Raw genomic sequence first — 11,992 nt, forward strand, 5'->3', positions numbered from 1 at the left:
CTTGCTAGTTCAACTACCATGGAAAACTGATGGTAGGTACGGCCACTCTGGGCTAAGTTTACCCTCTTTATTAAAGTGAAAGGAATAAATATATATATACATATATATTAATGTGTCTTATAAGAAAGCCAGAAAGCCCCCCCAAAGATAGCTGCAATTTTAATGCCACAACACTCTTTAAGAACAGCAAGTCATCATTCCTTAGGCAGATATGCGAGGAGGCTGACATCAACCCTTGGCCCAGTCGTCACCAGGAAGTTTATAATAGTAAGCTATCTGTCGATAAGTATCTTTATACGGCATACACTAGTTCCATGCTGTCGCCAATCCCCTATCTGAAAAGATTCAAAAGGGTGCCACGCTTGGCGGAGAGCGCCCATAGTAGCCAACCCAAGTCTATGTCTACGGGTAGTCTACCTTTTTGACTGGTAAGGGCCAGTCACGTCTCTTAGAGATTCTTAGTAAATTGTATACAGTGGATTGTCTGTATGTATATTTCACCGAGCAAAAGAGAAAACAATCTCTTTGGATACATTTCACGCTCTTCGAAGCCTGGTCTAAAGCGAATGTAAGCCGGCTTTTTCGTCGAGCCGAGACTCTCGGCATAGCAAAGAAAACAAGTTTCTTCCGACGCGATGCGTTGCGTTGTGGCAACATTTGTTAACCTGTTTTTTATTATAGATTTTTTTTGGTATTCGATTTGGCCTGCGAGGGTTCCGTTTCCCTTTGCCACCAGACCTAGCTTTGGTTGTCACTCGGCTGCCGCTTGGAAGCCCCAGGGCTGGCTCTAGAGTTGCGATCGGTTGATCTTGTCAACTTGACCAAGTTATTTGAACTATGCACATGTGCAGTCGACACTTATACATACATAGCTAGCCTTTTGTTTTGTGATTTGAAGGCAGGCAGGCTGTTGTCGGAGCCATTGCCGGGTTTAGGGCCGGTCTGCAGTAGCGACGTCAGAGCATAAAGTGAATGTACTTTCGAAGCAAAGATCCGGTTTAAAGAAGCCTTTGAATGAGCAAGAGATACTGCTTGTGTAATACATATGTACATACAGACATATGTATGTATGTATGAAAAAGATTGGCCCCTTCCCATGCATTTCATATGTTTCAACATGACCCAACATTAAACTTAGAAACAATGATTTGTTTCGGGAACATCTTTATGCACAGGTGTTTCTCAATTTTGTTAAGCTTAAACTTTTTATATGCATTGTATATTGTATGATGGCTAAGTTTAGGATCGGCTGAAGAATGCCCATAAAAAACACTTGGATTAACCCAGAAAGCCGGTACATAGAGATTATGTGGTGCATGCATAAGTACATATGAATGTACATATGTATGTACATACATACATATTCATACATTCAAGGGGGCCAGAGTCAATTATTTTTATTTCCGGTACCTAAAGAGTAAATAGGGTATATTGTATTTGTGGTAAAAAAAAAGGTAACAGAAAACTAAAAATGCCATTCCGTAGGGAATGACCATACCTATTAAACCACAGAACCTTAGCTTTGTGCGTATCGAACCACTTACGTAAATTGACTGGATCAAACAAATTCTCAGAAATTTTTTGCTTATGTATGCATGTTATGTGTACATATTTATTGAATTAATCGCAATCTCATCATTAATGTGCATTGTGTGCGAGAGTGTATGCACACATATGTACATACATATGTACATGTACTGCACGGGATGAATGTATTGCGCTCATATTGTACTTGTACATTATTCGTCATGCATTCGGCCGCATTTGAACCCGCATATTCTTACACATTTATATCTTAGTGGAGTGACGATTTCTGTGGGATTGCTTAGGGAGACTCTGTTCAGGATTTTCCTGTAAGTTATTATAAATAGGCAGACCGTAGATGTAGGTGAATCAAAACCAAACCTCTCTTCACGTGGCTTTTCGCTTCTCTTTTGTTATCTTAACAGACAGTGGCGATCTTTTACAGTTATATAGCATGCGTACATATACGTGTGTATATATATGTAAATATGTATATGTAGATAAAACGAGTAAGAACGTTTGTGAGACGCTTCGCATGCGTCACAACCTTTTTACGCGGTACTCAGTCAGTATATCTGTACCTTAGTGGTTTTTTCGAATATTACATTTTTCTACGCCTGTAATCCAAATTACTTTGCCTTTTTAGGTCGCCACCCTCTGCCGCTTCATGAGGTAGAGTGTGCAAACCAGAAAGAAAAACGAGAAGGGACGTGTGAGACGCTTCTTATGTGTCACAACTTTTATACCCGGCACTCAGTACTACATTTGCACCTTAGCGGTGTTTTGTTAAATTTTAAATATTTTCTTCAACTGTGATCTACATCTACAACACTGCTCACACCAACACGCTCCTTTAGCTCGCCGCCCTTCCGATACCCACACACGGCAGAGGGAGGGCAGAGACAGAGACCGAGTGAAGCAGAAGTAGAATGTGAAAAGAACAACAACAGCTGCGGGACAGGGTGGGTGGCCACTGGAAATTAATTTCTGCATTGTGGCTATAATAATGATCCGATCGGATTGGTGATCTGATAGATATGGCCATTTCCAACGGAATTGCGTTTTTAGTTTTCTTTTATCTTCAAGGGCGTGGCTCATTTTTTAAATACACTGTTTTCAGTGTGAGCATACAGCAGTCCGGAGTCAAAATTTGGTGGCTCTAGCTCTTAGTCTCTGAGAACTAGCCGACAAACAAGACGGACAGACGGACAGACAGACATGGCTCTATCGACTCGGCTATTGATGCTGATCAAGAATATATATACTTTATGGGGTCGGAAACGCTTCCTTCTGTGCGTTACATACAAACGTTATTCGCACAAATACAATATACAATATACAATATTTACTCTTTGAGTACCGGGTATAATAAATTCTTGAAATCTGTTTCAATTATCATGAGAAATGCCTTAATTTGATGTTAATATTACTAGAATATACAAAAAATATATTTAACGTCAATTCTGTGACCATATTGTTGATTAGAAAATGTATAAATATAAAATAACGAAAAGTGCTTAAATGAGTACATGCGAGTTTTTTTTTAGTTTTTTTTATTTTTCGCTATGTAAAAGCACATTTGTATTTTGTGTCTATTTGTTAAGGATAAAGTGATTAAAATTTAAACAAAAATTGGTTACGTTTGCATTATGCGTCTAGAAGTTATGGGCGACGAAAGTCAGTTATTGTGAACATGTAATCATCATTGCTCCCCACTATATGCACTATATATGCACTATATGCACAAATGTACATACATATATGTATGTATGTATTTATACACTTTCTGTGAATTTATTATTTTATTTGTGAATCACATCGAAAAGTTATTGTTATTCTGTTGAGCGAACAATAGAATATGGAGCACGTCGAAGTTTCGTCTGGTGTGGACACTCTTGTAAGTGGTTTGTTTCTTTTTAATTTGTGACAGAAATATAATCTGCACTTGAGATTTTCTTTAAAATATAATTTAGAATCATGACATATTCTCTTGATTAGATTCCTTTGCCTCCAACTTTTTTCCTCAAAGAAAAAACCCGACTTTTTTTTATAGATACTATTTTTCGGTCCATAACATTTTTTAATGAATTATTATTTGTTTTATGTCAGAGGAAGCGGTTTGTTTTTTTTTACATTACTTCAGTATCTTAGATCTGATTGTGAAGAACTATGATTTTCTGAAAAGCTGATTGATGCAGCTAAAAAGAGGAATCAAACACCTTGTGGTTTAAGCGTACCGTCTGGAAAATATTAAGCTTTAAAATACAAAACCATCGATTTTTGTGCGCCATTGTTAACCTGGTTGTGAAAGAGTTTAAGGCTAAGAAGAAAAATAGGCCCCCCATAACTCTTCCTAGTAGTGAGGCCAGTGGTCCTTCCTCCTCTGCTCCATTCCCCTCTTCCCACTGCAATTCCTTGCAGTCAAAAAACTAACATCCCTCTTTGTAGCCTATCAAAATGCTCGCGGCTTACGTAGTAAGCTGAGCACTCTTTTTATGGATAGTTTCACATTTTCATCCCATGTTATTGTTTTTACCGAAACCTGGTTAAAGCCGGACATTCTTAGTTCCGAAGTTTTGGCAGATCGGTACACAATTTATAGGAATGATCGTTCGTCTCGACGTGGAGGAGGGGTTCTGATTGCAGTAAACTCTAACTTTACGTCGGAACTTTTCATAGTCCAGGTCTCACAAGACCTGGAATTCCTCTGTGTTAGACTGATTCTTCCCGGCCAGTCTATTTATGTCACTTGCTCGTATATTCCACCGTCTTCGGATGTACTAATATACGAGCAGCATTTGTCTGCCTTAAAAACTGTTTCTTCCTCGCTATCAGATAAAGACCATTTAATAGTTCTTGGGGATTTCAACCTGCCAGGTACTGTCTGGTCTTCGGTTAACGAGTCAAACAACCTTGTGCCCATGTCACGACATGAGTTTATTGATGGCTTATTAGACCTGTCCCTGTCTCAAGTCAACCATGTAAAAAACTCCTTGGGTCGATTGCTTGATCTGTGCTTTGTCTCGGATCCGACCGTAGCGTTGTTNCTCATTTCGGGACCATTTGCTCTTCCAAATTTTGGCCAGAGCACCTGGTTGTGAAAGAGTTTAAGGCTAAGAAGAAAAATAGGCCCCCCATAACTCTTCCTAGTAGTGAGGCCAGTGGTCCTTCCTCCTCTGCTCCATTCCCCTCTTCCCACTGCAATTCCTTGCAGTCAAAAAACTAACATCCCTCTTTGTAGCCTATCAAAATGCTCGCGGCTTACGTAGTAAGCTGAGCACTCTTTTTATGGATAGTTTCACATTTTCATCCCATGTTATTGTTTTTACCGAAACCTGGTTAAAGCCGGACATTCTTAGTTCCGAAGTTTTGGCAGATCGGTACACAATTTATAGGAATGATCGTTCGTCTCGACGTGGAGGAGGGGTTCTGATTGCAGTAAACTCTAACTTTACGTCGGAACTTTTCATAGTCCAGGTCTCACAAGACCTGGAATTCCTCTGTGTTAGACTGATTCTTCCCGGCCAGTCTATTTATGTCACTTGCTCGTATATTCCACCGTCTTCGGATGTACTAATATACGAGCAGCATTTGTCTGCCTTAAAAACTGTTTCTTCCTCGCTATCAGATAAAGACCATTTAATAGTTCTTGGGGATTTCAACCTGCCAGGTACTGTCTGGTCTTCGGTTAACGAGTCAAACAACCTTGTGCCCATGTCACGACATGAGTTTATTGATGGCTTATTAGACCTGTCCCTGTCTCAAGTCAACCATGTAAAAAACTCCTTGGGTCAATTGCTTGATCTGTGCTTTGTCTCGGATCCGACCGTAGCGTTGTTAACACGAGCACTCCCGCTCACTATACCTGAAGACTGCTATCATCCTACTTTCGAAGTGTCGATAGATATTGGACCTACTGTATCGGATCGTGCGGGTAGGCTATCTGAACGCGTCCGCTGCTTTCGTAAAGCCGAGTTTACGAAGCTCAATAACTTAATTCGAAATTTTGATTGGTCCGCTCTGTACTTGTGCAGTGACGTCATTGAAGGCACAAACATTTTTTATAATGTACTTGACACAATTTTTGACACGTGTGTCCCACTTTCATGTCCGACTAGATCTGCGAAACCTCCTTGGTTCACCAAAGAGTTATCCAGTCTAAAAAATCTAAAATCAAGACTATTTAAAAAATCTCAAGAAGTTGGTTCTCCCTCTTCTCTTTCTAATTACTTAATAGCTCGGTCAAACTTCACTGTTCTTAATGCTCAATGCTATAGGAACTACCTCCTTCGATGCAGGATACGTTTTTCAAAGGACCCTAAACAGTTTTACAGCTTCGTAAACAGTAAGCGTAGAACGTCCGCACATCCATCCTCGCTATCATTTTTGAATATGTCGGCAAACAATGATCAGGCAATCGCCGATCTTTTTGCACAATTTTTTCAAACCACCTATTCCCAGGAAAGCTACCCAGGTCATATGTATCCATATAGTTTACCAAGGTCGAATGGCATTTTCTGCCCTTTGTTAAATGAAGGCTCCTTACTTCATGAACTTCAATTAGTTAAGCCGGTATTCTCACCGGGCCCTGACGGAGTTCCCGGCTGTGTACTCAGGTACTGTGCCGAGTCTCTCTGCGGACCTTTGCTTAAACTATTCACTCTATCTATCCATTCTTCTAGCTTTCCCCCCATCTGGAAGGAATCCTTTATAATTCCTCTCCATAAGAAAGGTAGCAAGTCTGACGCTAAAAACTATAGAGGTATATCTAAGTTATCCGCTATTCCTAAAATGTTCGAGAAACTTTTAACTCCGCACTTGCAGCATCTCTGCAAATCACTTATATCTCCAGCTCAGCACGGATTTATACGGCGACGATCAACAACCACTAATCTTTTAGAGTTCACCTCCTTTGTAATTAAAGGCTTCCAAAGTAACTTGCAGACGGATGTTATTTACACTGACTTCAGTAAGGCATTCGATTCCGTAAACCATTCTCTTCTTGCACAAAAGCTCAACCTTCTAGGGTTTCCGCCCAATCTGTTGAGATGGATTTCTAGCTACCTGTGTTCTAGGTCTCAAAGGGTCCTTTTCAAAAACTCCGTATCTTTACCTGTTATGGTTACTTCTGGAGTACCACAGGGTAGCCATTTAGGCCCCTTACTTTTCACACTCTTTATTAATGACCTGCCTTCNTCAAAGGACCCTAAACAGTTTTACAGCTTCGTAAACAGTAAGCGTAGAACGTCCGCACATCCATCCTCGCTATCATTTTTGAATATGTCGGCAAACAATGATCAGGCAATCGCCGATCTTTTTGCACAATTTTTTCAAACCACCTATTCCCAGGAAAGCTACCCAGGTCATATGTATCCATATAGTTTACCAAGGTCGAATGGCATTTTCTGCCCTTTGTTAAATGAAGGCTCCTTACTTCATGAACTTCAATTAGTTAAGCCGGTATTCTCACCGGGCCCTGACGGAGTTCCCGGCTGTGTACTCAGGTACTGTGCCGAGTCTCTCTGCGGACCTTTGCTTAAACTATTCACTCTATCTATCCATTCTTCTAGCTTTCCCCCCATCTGGAAGGAATCCTTTATAATTCCTCTCCATAAGAAAGGTAGCAAGTCTGACGCTAAAAACTATAGAGGTATATCTAAGTTATCCGAAATTCCTAAAATGATCGAGAAATTGTGTTGTAGGCTTTAAAGGGTCCTTTTCAAAAACTCCTTATCTTTACCTGTTATGGTTACTTCTGGATTACCACAGGGTAGCCATTTAGGCCCCTTAATTTTCACACTCTTTATTAATGACCTGCCTTCTGTATTGACAAATTCTCGAGTACTTATGTATGCGGATGATGTTAAACTCTGTGTCCAGTATAAGGACATTTCATTTCACTCTCGTTTGCAATCTGATCTCAATAGCTTTCAGTCATGGTGCTGTGCAAATATGTTACAACTTAATGCCTCGAAGTGCAATGTTATGACTTTTTGTCGCTCCAGCCCCTTCCTGGCTCCTTACACCCTCTGCGGTAGTTCTCTTGAGAGAATTACATTGGTTGATGATCTAGGTGTTAAACTAGACCCAAAGTTAAAGTTTTCTGAACACATTTCTACCATGGTAAATAAAGCCATGGGTGTGCTTGGGTTTATAAAGAGGTGGTCAAAGGAATTTGAGGACCCCTATATAACGAAGACTCTCTATATCTCGCTTGTTCGTCCGATTTTAGAATACGGCTCATGTGTATGGTGCCCTCAGTACAACATACATCAGGACCGTATTGAATCAGTACAGAAAAACTTTTTATTATTTGCCCTACGGGGCCTCAACTGGGATGCAACTGTGAGACTGCCATCCTACCGTAGTAGACTTCTTTTAATAAATCTTCCATCCTTAGTTAGTCGTAGAAAAATGCTTGGTGTAATTTTTATGCACAACTTGATCAAGGGGGATGTAGACAGCCCTGACTTGCTGAGCCGCATAAACTTTACGATTCCCATTAGACCCACTAGAAACTTTATTCCTTTGTTCCTTCCACTATGTAGATCGAATTATGCCTCACACGAACCCTTTAGGGTTTTATGCTCGGATCATAATTCCCTCTACCACATTATATCCTCAACTAACTCCCTTCCTCTTCTTAAATCTCTTATACTAGCCTACCTCTCCCGTAGTTAGTTTCATTTTAGTTTTGTCTTGTTTCTGATTTTGGTAATTTCTGCTTGCTTAGCTTAGTCTAGTTATGATTAGATCTAATTTTCCTCGAATATTTCGGATTGTAGATAGAAAGGTGCATGCTCGCGACCGGTTCGGTTAATCGCGCCGCGCGTCATGCGGCAGCGCCCCTCGGTCGGTTGGGCGGGAGGAGGGCTGCGTTCTGCTAGGTTCCGCGCGTAACAGGCTTTGGCTTGGTGTCGCATGGGCCACTTGATGGTGCAGTCATTGCATATCAACGTCCAGAATAAAAAAAGAAATTGGACTTAAAAAACTCAGAAAAGGTCGAAAAAAAATTATACATATATGTGTCCTCTATTTTTTTATGTTTTGTTGCATTAATTGAACGTCGTTTAAGGTATTTTTCATCAAAATAGATTTCAATACTAGATTTTACAAATTAAAAAAAAAATATTTATACCATAGAACAGAATAAAATTTGCACTAGACCATTTCTAACCCCCATATCTTTCATAAAAAGTGAGTTTGGTTCCTTGAGAAATAATCGTGTCGGGTAGTGTAAATTAACAACTTCGCCTATGATTTAATTTTTGTTAGTGCGGGAGATTCCTTCTATTGCAAGCACTGTAATAAATGCAATTACGATAGCTGAGCAATACCTTAAACGACGCCCAAATAATGCACCTGTACAAAAAAAAATGAGGAAGGAGGCGAGAGACGTTTCCTACGCTCACAACTTTTATAGCCGGTACTCAGTAGTACCGTCTGTACCTTGTGGTAAATTTACATTTTCATTTTTTTCTACATTTTTCATCTACATCTACATACCTTCTGACCAAAGTTTTTTTCAAATTTTACATTTTTTCTTCATCTGTCATCTACATCACTTATCACGCCAACACGCTATTTTAGCTCGCCCCCTCCGCACACTACACGAAGCAGAGTGTGAATGTGAGAATGTGCAAAAAAACAAAAAAACTAGAAGGGACGTGTGAGACGATTCTTACGCGTCACAACTTTTATACCCGGTACTTCTACATCTACATCTACATCATTTCTTACGCCAACACGTCCTTTAAGCTCGCTCCTGTCCCCTAGGTCCACACAAAACACGAAGCAGAGTGTAAACGAGAGAATTTGCAACAAAAAAGCTCCTGGACGGGGTGGGTTTAGCCACTGCAAATGAATTTCTTCATTCTGCCTATAATAACGATCCAATCTGATCCCAATTCGGTTCCTTCCTGTGGGATGGCGTTTTTAGTGTTCTAGTATCTTCAAAATTGTGAATACAAAGATTTTTCGCGATTTTTGGGGGCGGAAGGGGACGAGTCGAAATTTTGAAATACACTTGTAACAGTGTGAGCATACAGCCTAGCCATACAGCTCTAGCTTTTATATCGACAGATGGACAGACGGACAGATGAACAGACGGACGGATGCTTATCAAGAATATACATATATTACCTTGTGGGGTCGGAAGAGTTTCCTTCTCAAATACAATAAAGCCTATTTACTCTTGGGTGGGTTTTGCCACTTCTAATTAATTTATTCATTCTGGCCATAATAATGATCCTATCTGATCCCAATTCTGATCTGACAGATATGGTCCTTATCTACATAATGGTATTTTTATACCCGGTACTTGAAGAGTAAATAGGGTATATATATTGTATTTGTGGGGACTAACGAATGTATGTAACGCACAGAACGCCGAGTCGATTGAGCCATGTCTGTCTGTCCGTCCTGAAGAGCGCCCAGTGCTCAGAGATCATAAAAGCTAGAGGCACCAAGTTTTGTATGCTCACACTGTTACAAGTGTATTTAAAAAATGAGCCCCACCCCTTTCCGTCCCCGCAAAAGGGCGAAAACCTCCCAAAGCTACAATTTTGAAAATTAAAGAAAACTAAAAACGCCATTCCTTAGGGAATGACCATATTTATCAGACCACCAAATTAATACAGCCACAATGAAGAAATTAATTTGCAGTGGCTAAACCCACACCGTCCCGCAGCTTATGTTCGTTTTTTGCACATTCTCTCATTCACACTCTGCTTCGCGCAGACACGTCTCTGCCTCTACCTCTGCCGCGGCCCTTCCGTGACTCTGCAGTGTGTGACTCTAGGGGAGGGTGGCGAGCTAAAAGAGTGTGTTGGCGTAAAAATTGTTGTAAGGTGTTGATGACAAATTTTTTTTTTTTTTTTTTCTCTCTCTTTATATTTACAATCTGTTTTTAAACAATAAGTAAATTGTATAATTAATATTCAATTAACAGAAATAGCAGTTTTCCAATGAGCCCTGCTATTATATATAACATCTTTTTAGTTTGTTAAATTTATCTATCAGGGATATCGAGAATGTGGTATCTTTTCAGTCTTCTTACTGTTAGGCTATTGTCTAATAGACTTAAGGCTAAATTATTTTCGTGGTTGTGGAGTCTGTCGATGTATTTCTTACTAGTTTTCTTTATTTCTTCTTTAATGGTTGGAATATTCAGATCTTTGTGGATGTTTGCATTAGATACGTAAAACGGAGCATTGACAATTTGTCGCAAAGTTTTTGATTGGTAACGCTGAAGTATTTCAATATTTGAGTTGCTAGCAGTTCCCCAAAGCTGTATAGCGTAGGTCCAAACAGGCTTCAGTATGGATTTTTAGAGGCGAATTTTGTTTTCCAAAGTGGTTTCTGATTTTCGACTTATCAGCCAGGACATTTTTAGTGTTTTAAGTCTAAGTTGTTGACATTTTGCTTTAATGTGGTTTTTCCATGTTAATCTGCGGTCGAGATGCAAGCCGAGATACTTCACACAGCATGAAACACCTTAACCACTCGGCAATTCACATTGTAAACCCGAGTTACCTGGTCTTAATGAAAACGTTATTTGGACGGATTTCAGGGAGTTTATTCTAATTTTCCATCGAAGGAACCAGTCTTCAATTAGGCTTAGCTCACTCTGCAGGAGTTCAGAAGCTTCATTTATAGATGTGCTTGTGGCTAAAACGGCTGTATATGTTGCAACAGTGCAGTTGTTTGTAACTGGCATGTCGGCCGTATATAGGGTGTAGAGAATTGGTCCCAATACGCTTCCTTGTGGGACGCCTGGGTTGATGAGAAGTAGTGATGAACTATCGGTTTTCTGCTGCACGTAAAAGCATCTTCTAGCCAGATATGATTTGATTAATAAATAGTACGGAGCAGGTAGCCATTTCTTTATCTTGTACAACAAACCTTTGTGCCAGACTCGATCGAACGCTTGTTGAACATCAAGAAATGCAGCAGTGCAGTATTTTTTGTTTTCAAATGCCGAAACTATATCATTAATAACCCTGTGACATTGCTCAGGGGTCCCGTGACCCCTCCTGAATCCGAATTGGTATTCAGGAATGATGGAAAGTTCGTCTAAAATTGGTAACATTCTCTTCAATAGTATTTTTTCAAACACTTTCGAGAAAATTGTCAACAGACTAATGGGACGGTATGATGTCAATTCCGTTTCTATTTTGTTTGGTTTTAGGATCATAACGATCTCTGCACATTTCCATTGACTTGGAAAGTGGTCTAGTCTGAGAATCGCGTTATATATAAGAGTGAGAAACCGAATGCATTTTGGTGGTAAACTTTTTAGGGTGATACCGTCTATTTTATCAGGGCCTGGTGCTTTTTTATTGTTCAAGCATTTGATTTCTGTCACAACTTCTTCATATTTAATGCTTTTAATAGGCAAGCTCATTTGGCAGGGTGACTCAAGGAATTTTTCTACTTCAGTCTCTGTTGTATAATTATTTATATCGTT

The 11,992-nt window shown here is 39.8% G+C and overlaps 2 protein-coding genes across 2 annotated transcripts in view; both read left to right on the top strand.

The window, feature by feature from the left end:
- Positions 1-16: 16 nt before the first annotated feature.
- The window catches only part of LOC117591273 (peritrophin-44), an 18,027-nt gene continuing 6,051 nt past the window's right edge, over positions 17-11,992 (top strand). The window contains exon 1 of the mRNA XM_034284472.1: positions 17-32. The gene's annotated coding sequence lies outside the window, so the exon portion shown is untranslated. The remainder of the gene's footprint in view (positions 33-11,992) is intronic.
- LOC117591276 (protein midgut expression 1) overlaps positions 10,509-11,992 on the top strand; it is a 21,416-nt gene continuing 19,932 nt past the window's right edge. Inside the window, exon 1 of the mRNA XM_034284476.1 lies at positions 10,509-10,538. The gene's annotated coding sequence lies outside the window, so the exon portion shown is untranslated. The remainder of the gene's footprint in view (positions 10,539-11,992) is intronic.

Source organism: Drosophila guanche, unplaced genomic scaffold (assembly GCF_900245975.1).
Source record: "Drosophila guanche unplaced genomic scaffold, DGUA_6, whole genome shotgun sequence".
Taxonomy (NCBI): Eukaryota; Metazoa; Arthropoda; class Insecta; order Diptera; family Drosophilidae; genus Drosophila; species Drosophila guanche.